Here is an 11713-nt window from a genome sequence, read left to right on the forward strand (position 1 = left end):
GCTAACAACAACACTGCTCCCTGGTGTGTGTGACAACATGTTGACCCCTTTGGAAAGCACATCCTGCCTTGAGACAGACCAGTGTGTGTGTGTGTGTGTGTGTGTGTGTGTGTGTGTGTGTGTGTGAGTCTAGTTGTGCTTTAGGGTATAAGATGGAACTTGACAGGAGTTTAGCGTTGATGACCACCCCGGTGAGAGATGGCAGCACTCCTCCTTGAAGGAGACACTGTTGTCACTCTTCTATGTTTGAGTATGGGTGTGTGATTGTTCTCACTTGTTGAGCTTCTTCAGGCTTGAAAAGTGTGTTGAAAATTAAACATTTAAATATAATGTCATGTTTTCCACCAGGAAATGTAAGAGTTGTGGTTTTGAAATTAGTATTTGACGGCCCAAATTCTTGTATTTAATGTTAACGACTTGTCTTTCATTAAACAAATTGGGGGTCTCTGATCACTTAAGTACAGTTGAAGTGGATTTTTAGTGGTCATTACAACTTGAAGATGTAAAATATGTTATGCAAATTTTGCACCAAAAATGAGCATTACTACTCTACAGAGCAACAACCTAGGATATGATATATACACGATGCAAAGTGGACATATGACAACTAAGGTATCTCCATGACTACCTAACAAGCAACATCCACTGATTAAGACTATGAGAAGCAATTAAAATCCCCTGGGAAAATATAATTAGTTGACTTGGAGATGTTTAGCTGCACTGGCAGCATGGCTCCGGGAATATCTACCAGCTATGACAGCGTGTATGTGTGTTTGTTTGTTTTTTTGTGTGTGTGTGTGTGTGTGTGTGTGTGTGTTTGTGTGTGTGTGTGATTATGGCAAAAGGTGATCCTGGAGACACCTTCTGTGGCAGGAACTACCACAAAGGCGGTTTTGAATACTTTAGCAGGTCTTTATATGTCTGTCAGTCTTTGGAAAGATTTTGTCAACATGAACGTCACAGCAAGACGGTAGCACAAAAAGCTGCTGACAAAATAATATGAAAGTTAGGCAATAGGTAAAGACAGTGTTGTGCATTAACGTGTTCAATCAACGTTCATATTTTTAGTGAACGCTGAACTGAACTCATCAGTTTACAAATGCTAAATGTGAACGTGAGCGGCTTTCACTCTTACGACAGTGCTAGCGGTACAGACAGTACACACGCATCTACTACTGCGTAAACCAGCTTGTTTGAGCATTGAAGCAGTTTTTATATACGATTTTAAATGTAACGAATGCCTGTGATTCTTCAGTGGTATACAGTAATTAATTTAGTTTGGGAGTGGCAATGATTTGGGGCTGGTGATCGATGGGTAGAAGGAGGTTGAAAAAGAATATCGGCCTTCATTTATTTAAAAAAAATGTAACAAATGAACATGAACTAGTTCATTTTTGAAAGAGTGAACTTAGTTCAAAATTTAAAAAATGAACTATGAACGTGAACTAGTTCATTTTCATCTGTATGAGCTGAACTTTGAACTAGCTCTTTTTAAGTGTGAACTGGCACAACACTGGGTAAAGAGACCATCTCGTGAAGGGATCACTCCAGCCTAGACGGCCGTCAACATGTTGACTTTCCAATCCGTGAACACTAAGTAGTCATTAGGCTACTATATTATTATACGAGTAGTCAGTAGTCATTACTACATTATTATAGGACCACTCAGTACTCATGGGTTGGAACCAGTGGCGATTGCTCTAAGACTGCAAGGGAAGCTCAGCTTCCCCTAAAATGTCAACAAAATAAGTGGTCAAATATGTACTGTTGTGTGTACATTTCATTGACTAAATATGCGCTAGAACACGTTCATCTTTTGTTCAGAATCAGCTACTTATCACAGGTAATCGACACGACTTCTTCTCATTCATCCCTGCAGCGCCACAGTGCTTTACACAGTGTAGACGCCGAGCGTCTACTGACTTCAATGGGGAAGCATAGAGTGGGTTGTTCCACTGCAGCGAAACTAGACGGTGATTGGATAAATGCCTGGCTTTGTCCCGCCCATCGGACGCTCAGCGTCTCTGGGGGTCTATGGGACAGTGGGCTGGCCCGGACGCTCGGCTTCTGCATGATGATTGGATGATCTGTCTGAGGCTGAGTCCCTTTTTGATTGACAGCGAAATGAGCGAATCAGCGATCTTGAAGTATAAGCATCCATCGGAGCAGTTTTCAAGTTTTTCATTCCGTTGTTCGGAGTTGATCTGGAGACGTTACTGATCCTCAGCGGCTTTGTCTTTGCTAAAAACGACTAGCTTTGTGTTTGGCGACTCTCTTCTGTCACTCTGCGAATTTACATATAAATAAATGGACACATTTTATGATGTAGGCCGAAAATGAGCTTCCCCTCATTATAAGACCAGCAGCCGCCACTGGTGGGAACATGCCCATTTTCGAACTGGACTTTCAATTTGATGCCAACTACGTACCTGTAAAGTTGTGATGCTACCATGATGACAAAATCTGTCCACAAACATAACACCTGTGAAATTACTGAGAACCACCTTTGTAGTAGTTCACACTACTGTAGGTGTCTCCAGGACTACATTTTGGCATGATCACACACACACACACCGACTCATGACTTGAACTTTGGCCACGAAACCTGGTAAAATATTTGGCTGGTGCTGAAACCCATGCTCAGGACAGCACAGTCACCACAAAAAATAATGAATAATAAATTGGCACATTTGATGCAAGAACAGGGTTAGATTACAGTTAAAGTAACTAAATGCTGACTAAATTTCATTTCAGCGCGTAAAACATCTGTATTCATATTACCTTTTTATATTTTTTGTAAAACACTAACATCAACACATTCAAACAACCTCACAAATGCCACGCTGGATTCTCTGTCATCTTCATACATGCTGAAAATGATGGATTATTATGGACTGCAGCTTTAAGGCATTTCTGCATTGCCTTCATTACTGTCTTCACTTCTCTTCACTTCTCCTCTCTTTTCTTCTCTGCTGATGTTTGTCCCTGAAGGTGCTCCCTTAATGTCTTTGACTAAACTTCATCCAGTCTTGACACTGACAGTGCCCCATAGGAGTTGAGAGGAGAGCAATATGATTGTGATGGAGGGTTTGCGGGCAGGGTCTATCACACTGTGTCACCTATAAAAAGCACAACAACCAACTGGCAGGGTGCAAGCCACTTCTGGCTACAGGGATGAAAAAAAATCATATAAGGAACTGATGTGTCACATTAGCTGAAGAAGGGAAAGAGTTTTATAGAATAAAATCATTGTGTAAAGGTAACATCATCTCATTTTTGTGTTATAATGAGGAATGTATTAGTTTTTAAAGTATGCAAAGTTGATTAGATTTGATGACATTCACGCTTATGAAGTGCATTTATTTACAGTGACTTAATTTCAGTTATAAATAATTGATTTTGTCCAGATAAAACTGCATCAGAAATTAATTAAATTTGCATTGTTCACTATTTTCTAAATAATAGTGGTAGGAAATAATGAATGAATGTATCAATGATCTGTCTGCTACAAAGAATTATTTATAACAATGATAAATTATAGAAAGAATATAATGTATATAATATAATTTAATAAAACCTAAACTATGTACACAGATGCATGTAATGTGGCATCATCACATGCTCCTGTCCTTGAGGTTAGTGGATGAATGAAGGCTGTAAAGAGAAGCATGACAGCTGTGAAAGTCACAAGGCGAGTCCACTAGTGCTGGCAAAGTTTCCCTCCCTCTGGGTATGACCTGAATGTGTGCAGACATATATGTTTCCGTGAGGCAATATAATAGTGATAGTGTATGTAAATTTGTAGGAGACTGTGTGTGAATGGCTAAAAAAAAAAAATTGAATCTATGTATGCTTTTGTGTTTCTGTGTCCGTTTGCCTGTATGCAGATCACCCTTAAGCTAAATGCCACACACTGGAATCTATTGTAAAGCCTATCAGCACACTATCAACTGCCCACACCCTCTGTCCCCTCACCCATCCCTCTGTCTAATCAACACCATCTTTCATTGCTGGCTCACCCTCTCACCACCTGAGGCAGGCAGTATGTGTGTGTGACCGTGTGCTTGTGTCCTCGGGATCTCTCACTTCAAAGACTGGTGGTTTTGGATTGGTCAGAGTTTGTGAAATGCTGAGGCATCTTTGAGATAGATAGATAGTTCACTGTGTGTGTGTGTGTGTGTGTGTGTGTGTGTGTGTGTGCATGGTTGTGTGTGTGTGTGTGTGTGTGAGTGTGTGTAAATCTCAGTAGCACAATACTAAGGTTCAGGAAATACAAAGATGGCTTTGTGTTTTCCTGCCCAGATGTTGATTTCACGCCACTCGTTTTTGGGCGCTTTTCAAAGAGGCCAGTGATCAGCTGTGTGTCATGTGCTGTTAAATTTAGCCTGGATAAAGAGAGCTTTTTTGGTCTTCCCTCAAGATCAAATGCTGTTGACACTGCACTAAAACAAACTGTGCAGAAACACACACAATCAGCGATTGTCCCTCTGGGTCACTTGAGGCGAGAGCTTCACAGTTTTTTTGGGCATGCATTCTCTTTATGACATTTGATCTTAATCAATAATGTTTATCTATCCAACTATCATGCTATTGATTGACCACCTTTGAGATGCAACTGGCAACTGGATTAGAGGGTGTGAATTGAGGCCCATGGCCTTTCACTTTGACTATGGCATGCTGGCTATTGTACTGCAGAGAGAGGCTGTAATTAATTTCATGGGACACCACCAGTGAACATAAAAGCGTCCCTCAACAGCACACTCTGCAAATTGGTGAATTATCTTGCCATTAACTTTTCTGCAATCTGTTTGTCTTCTGCTTATCACTGCCTGTCACTGTTAAACATGGAGGTTCTTGTCCAGGAGCACATCTTTCTCTCTGATTTCATTTTGGATTATGACATCTTAAATGAACTAAAATCACACTTCTGACTCTTTTACATTATTTCAGATCTGAATCTAATGAAATATGAAAGAAAAATATTTTTTTTTACATTTTTCAGGATCTAGGTGGATTTTTCTTGGATGCCGTGTCCTGTTATCGCAGCGACGTATTCTGCCAGTGTCTCAGTGGTTCAGCCTGGGTGGAGTTTGCCAGTAGACTTTCTGTCTTGGGCACTGTTGATTTCTTGTAGACTTCTCTGCAGGCGGTCGTGGGCAGATGTGTTATCTGCCAGCGTCTCTTTTCGGTTCATGCAAAATGCTGGATAACTTTAGAAGAGACTGGTGTTGGCCAGATCACTCTAAACTGTCAAAAATCTTCAAAAAGGAAAACGCAATGACAATTAAATGTTACAAAGTTACTCTGAGGCACTTCTGCTGTTTTGGTTCAGTTGGTCTTGACTTGGCTTATAAAAATAAAAGATCGTGCATGTACACAAAAAGAATGTTACTTGGAGCATGTAGCAAAGAAAGAACAAAGGACGTAGACAAACGATAAAGTGCAAAACGGCAAAAAGCAATGACTAAGAGCGGATGACTTAGAGCAATGTGTGAATTGATCAAAACTGTCTTATCCCCTGGGGGCTGGCGTTACCTATCTTCTCCTTTGTTTCAACTTGGAGAAGAGAGTCATTTTCCACTGAACTTTTGAATTGAGTTAGAAATAGAGTTTACCTATAAAACTTGCACATTCATCTTCCACCATGACCAAAAAACATTAAATAAAGCAACATATAGCCCTAATGGCACTAATAATGACAGACAGGTATAATACAAATGTGGATTTCATACTACATCCTTCAAAACCTGAAATTAATCATAATACAAGTGGTTCACAGATCAACCAACATAATAAACATTTCCCAAAGCTAAAAGGCTAAAAATGTGGATTACACAGCAGTTCCTTGACTATAATGGTAATAATAAATACATTCTGGATGTCATGTAATGCATGAAGGATGTTGACAGTATGGACACATGAAAGATATTGTCTTAAAGTCTACATGTTACATTTCACCTATACTTCTATAGGATAGAAAGCTGGGGATTAACTCATAACATAGAAGAATCACATGAGTTACAGAACAGTTAGATATTTACTTTAATATTCTTCCCCAGATTTGTGACTGTGAAGAGTGTTCTGCTAGTCACTTATCAGGATTGGAATGTGGGTTGTAGTTTATGACTCTTATCTAGAGAGGGACAGAGGGAAAGGGGGAAAGACTAGATTGTGTGTGTGTATTCATGCATGGAACAAAGAGGTCAGGATTCACACCTTAGTGATAATCAGTCCTTTCGGTGTTACTTTTCCAATATAAGAAACAAACAAATATCAAGAGAGAGGCTTGTAACTAATGCCAGACCAGGTACGTCCACTACAGGGTTAATGTTTTTCTTGCCGTAAGAATAATAGTAAAACAAAAAAAAATTCCTTCGAAATTTGAGTGTGCCTGCTGCTTGGTGTGTACTTCACTCCTCATGTTTCAATCTGAACAAAGGACTTACTTTCAGTTTCATTCATGAAGTAGAGATTTATCCTCACACTGACCTCAGTCACGTTAGGTGTCCCTCAAAAAGCCTTTTGAAGCTGTCACGACTGGCCAAGATAACTTCACACTGATGGTTTCAAACCCAAATTTGCTCCTACAACCATAGCAAGACATGAATACACGCATGTACATGCCCCTAACAGAAGTTGATCTGCAAGAAAGCTATACCACTATATCCCCATATAGACGATAGCTTCTAAGATCGAACTTTTATGACCTACCTTACCTCTTACTTTTTTGAGTCTCTTATTTTGAAAGTGCCTGTGCTTCTATGTTTGGCAGTAGGTTTTGTACAACATAGCCAATAATTCCCTCTTACCATATTGAGACTTTTATTTTGAAGGTTAATCCAAATCGTGAGATGGTGTTTGTATGTTTCTGTCAACGTGTGTGTGTGTGTGTAGCAGTAGAGCTGCCCAACAGAACCTCCAGTAAGTTCTTTTTACCTGGTGGAGACTCTTATTTGGAAGGTGAATATCAAAAAAGTAAGATGGTGTTTGTGTGTGTCTGTGTGTATTGTTGTATGTGCCAATAGAGCTGTCTATCATAGAGCCTCCAAAAAGCTTGTGTTACCAGGTTGAGACACTTATAGTTAATATCCATATGGTGGTGATGGAGTTTGTGTGTCTTTCAGTGTATGTGTGCTTCATGTTGGGAACTGTGTAAGCTTAACCTTCAAACAACCCTTTGAAGATTTCAGGACTGGCCCAAATGACCTCACAATTGTTCTGTACACACACGCAAAGAACCACACATCTATATGCACACACAAATACACCGTGGTAATTTATCCTATTGTTGCTCTCATACCTATGTAAAAGGCTAAGAATTAATGACTTTAATTAGCCAATCATAATCAGCTTTGATCATTTCTGCCCAGTAATGCCCGCTCCTGAATTTGTATTGCAGTCAATGGGAGAGGTGGAGGCTACTCCCATCACTTCCTCAAAAACTGTAAAAGATGTCAGAATGAGACCCAAACTGGGTGATGTAGACCAAAAAAACAAAAAAAACAAAACAAATTAAAACTAAATTTTTCATATAAAAATTGTCAGTCAAGGTTGAAAATTGTAGGATTTAAAATAGCTTGTCTGACTTTTGACAAACATTTTCAGGGATGGCAGTTAGTCAAGTCAGTTTTATTTGTAGTGCCAATTCACAACATAAGTTCTAAAGGCACTTTCCAAATACAGTAGGTCTAGACCTTCTCTTCATTATATTTACAGAGACCCAACAATTCCCACCAAGAGCAAGCACTAAACAACAGTGGTAATGAAAGATTTCCTTTTAAGATGCAGAAACATCAAGCAGAACAGGACTCAGGGTGGACGGCCATCTGCCTCAACCGGTTGGGTTGGGTGGGTGTGGGTGTGTGTGTGGGCGGGGAGAAGCAGAAGAAAATGATAGCAATATTAATAATAGTGATAGTAACTGCAGTAACAGCAATAGTAATTTAATGGCAACTATAGTGCTCCTATTGATAAAAACAGTAATGACAGCTAATAACGTAGTAAATTTTAGTCCGGTTAGCAAGTGGAGTTGTGCCTAAAGACAGCAGTGAAATGGGTGTAGTAATGACCCAAATTCACACAACTGGATATAGTTTGTAATAACCTTTATTTATTAACCAGCAGAGATATTGCACACAGGTGGATATTGGAAGGGGTCCAGGCGGATCGGAACCAGGTGAGCAGTCAGCGGGGCAGACAAACCACAAAGGAGCAGGCAGGCGGGTAATCGGAGCCAAACCCAGAATCAGGAAACCAGCAGGGAAGTACTCACAAGACGAACCCACAAAGAAAGCTGGGTTGACGAGGCAGGAGTCTATGACGGTTAGAATCCCACAGGTAAGACGGGTGGGAAACTCACGTAGCAACGTCAGAGCTGGGGATCGCCAAACAGCCACATGGACAGGCAGACGGGAACTAGGATGGGGACAGGCAGATCTCGTGGTTGGGGACAGAAGGCTGAGGCGTTTACCGGGGCAGAGTCGAGGCAGGATGGTCAGAGACTAGTGGCATCAATACCAGGAAGTCAGTCTGGAGATGAATGCTGGAAAGTCTTACATGAATATGGATAACAATCTGGCAATGAGTGAGTGAACCAAGGCTGCTTAAATACTGGCTTAACTGGAGATGGAATGCAGCTGCGAGCAACAGGTGGGGCAGGGAGGCTGATGAGGAGGTGTGGCAGAGTGGAGAGTGAGACGGAGGCAGGGTAAGTGGAAAAACACCAGAGAGATCAGGTAGGAGCAGAGGTTGATTGTGACAAGCAGACATTGCTGAAAATGTTTACTACATCCTATGCACACCTAGCGAGAGAGAGCGAGAGAGAGCGAGAGAGAGAGGCTAGTGCTAACTGCAAAGCTAAAGTAACTAGCAGATCTGAACAGCATGTCAATGACTGTTGAGTGAAAGTCGCTAAGAGAGGTGTGAGTGCTGGAGCAGAACTAGTGTAACTTTAAATGTACAGCAGGTAGTTTTAAGTTTTACAGTTTAATTAACTGTGTTCAGACAGAAGAGCAATATACTCTACCAGTAACAGAAACAGAGATGGGACACCACACTGATGTGAGCATGATCAGTCACTACTATTAGTGAAAAGACATCAGTAGAAGTAAATCACTGTGTAAAAATGTTCTCAGATAAAAGAACAAAGTAAGTTAAAATCTTAGTAAGTAAATATGTTGCATTACAGTGCATTACATTTGAAAATGAGGAGAGTGGGTGATAATAATAATATATCTTAAAACAATAAAATTAAAGAACATCTTTAGGTTACCAGATATATCAGTTCCCATGTGAGAACAGCAACGAAACCAACCAATTAATTGCAGTTTGGCACTTTGGAGCCTGAGCATACACCTGATAATTACTAATATACTCAATTGGCAATTTATCATTAAAATTGTTTTAGAGAGTTGTTTATTCAATTGATCACTGTGCAGGATGTAGTGTATATTACATTATACAGAGGTGTTTCTGTTATTTAGCCCACCTTCAGTGATAAAAATGGGTGGGGTGGTGTGTGTGTGTGTGTGTGTGTGGGGGGTAAAGTAGACTACATCACTATACACAACCACATGCACAGGCATACCTGCTGAGGAGACTAAGGTTCTTTGGCGTGTGTGGGGCTCTCCTCAGGACCTTCTACGACTCTGTGGTGGCCTCAGCCATCTACTTCGCTGTGGTCTGCTGGAGAGGGGGCAGCACTGACAGGGATAGGCAGAGGCTCAACAAACTGATCCAGAAAGCGAGCTCTGTCCTGGGCTGCCCCCTAGGCTCCATTGAGGAAGTAGGTGACAGGAGGATGTTACCTAAGCTGACATCCATCATGAACAATAACTCTCACCCTCTGCATGACACTGTAGGGTCTCTGAGTAGCTTCTTCAGCAGCAGACTTTTACATCCTCGCTGTAAGAAGGAGAGGTTCCGCAGGTCCTTCATTCAAGCAGCTGTCAGACTCCACAACTCCTGCTCTTCCTGACCATGTGCAAACTTGCACTTTTTCATGTACACATCGTGTGTACTGTGTGCATTGTATTTATTAGTGTATATTTGGTGTATTTTTGATGTATATTTCCATAGATAGATAGATAGTTGTGGGATTAATAAAGTTAATCTAATCTAATCTAATCTAATCTAATCTAATCTAATCTAATACACACTGCTGATTTGCCTTATACATGCTCTCATAAGCCATGTTTCCACCACAGGAACTTTCCCCAGGAACCTTTAGAGCAGTGGTTCTTAACCTTGTTGGAGGTACCGAACCCCACCAGTTTCATATGCGCATTCACCGAACCCCTCTTTAGTGAAAAATAAAATATGATTTTTTTCAAATTCAAGACATAGATATGTTTTTGTAGTCTGCCGGTGCGAGACTAGAGTTGCTCAACTTGGCGTTGCAAATCATGCAGATAGGACGCTCACTCCCATCACGTTCTGTGATACATGAGAATCCATGTTGTACATATTCGTCCGACCACTTTCTTCTTTTGCCCGACATAGTTAGTATGGATAAAATATTAAAGAAATCACACGACGTACTACAACGACAGTCACACGTTGACTACTGAGCGCGCACTAAATTCCCCGCAACGCTGATTGGCCAAGCAGTGTAGCATGATCATCTGCAGCCAGCGATGGCCAAGTGGGGCGTGTGTGTCATCACGAATTTACACGATAATTCACGTTTGTCCGGACCTCCGCGGCGGAGGCTCTGCCGAACCCCTGAGACCGACTCACCGAACCCCTAGGGTTCGATCGAACCCAGGTTAAGAACCACTGCTTTAGAGTAACTATGTGCGCTTCCGACACAGGAACCGGGGTCTAAATTTAGTTCCGGGGTAATTGATCCACCCCCAAAAGTGTACCTGGTCAGGGGGTAGTACTTTCCAAAGGTTCAGGAACTTTGGGGGGTGTGGTCTACAGTGCTGAACATTTCTGACTGGTTGAGTCCCCGCTGCATTTTATTTCACCTGCGATGTTTAAAAGTCCGCAGTGAGCAAGCCAGTGAGCAAGCCAGTGAGCACCGAACGAGCAAACACATTTTCCACACCACGAAACAGGTCTGGGAGAAGGTAAAAAACTGAAACAGGTCTTTAAAATAAAGGACCACTACAAATGGAGTGGCTAGGATTGCCACCCGTCAGATATAACATGGGATCGTCCTGCATTTGAAAATAAAATGCTGCATCCTGTATTGAATACATACGGATTACAAAACTCGTATTTTCTTTCATGTTATGTCTTTAAAGTGCTGTGAATAATGTAATGTCAACTAAAAATTTAGCATAATCTTCCTGGGACTTTAGGCCGCGGTGGAAATACAGACAACAATGGGCCACAGGAGCCTTTTAGTTCCTGAAGAAGTACCTTTAAGTTCAAGGTACTTTTTGGTCAAAATGCAGCTATACTTGAGAGTAAAATGGGTAAGAGTTAATGAGTCCAATTAGCCAATAAGAATCAGCTTTGTCCATTTCTGCCCGGATACTGCATTAGTAGCACCTGCTGAGACCTGAGACCTGCTGTTTGCTATCAGCTTCTGAATTTGTATTGCAGTGTATGGGAGAGCTACTATGTTGCCTAAACAGTTTGTTGGAGCCAATGTGGCAAATTAATGTTATATTTTCCAATTGGATTTATTTTCTTTGTTTTTATTTCTTTATTGTTTAAAAATAATATTTTGTATTATGGGGTAAGTCGGATATTGTCCAGCAGG

The sequence above is a fragment of the Seriola lalandi genome, unplaced genomic scaffold (assembly GCF_002814215.2).
Source record: "Seriola lalandi dorsalis isolate HSWRI2012SDOR001 ecotype SW California unplaced genomic scaffold, Sedor1 jcf7180002054395, whole genome shotgun sequence".
Lineage (NCBI taxonomy): Eukaryota > Metazoa > Chordata > Actinopteri > Carangiformes > Carangidae > Seriola > Seriola lalandi.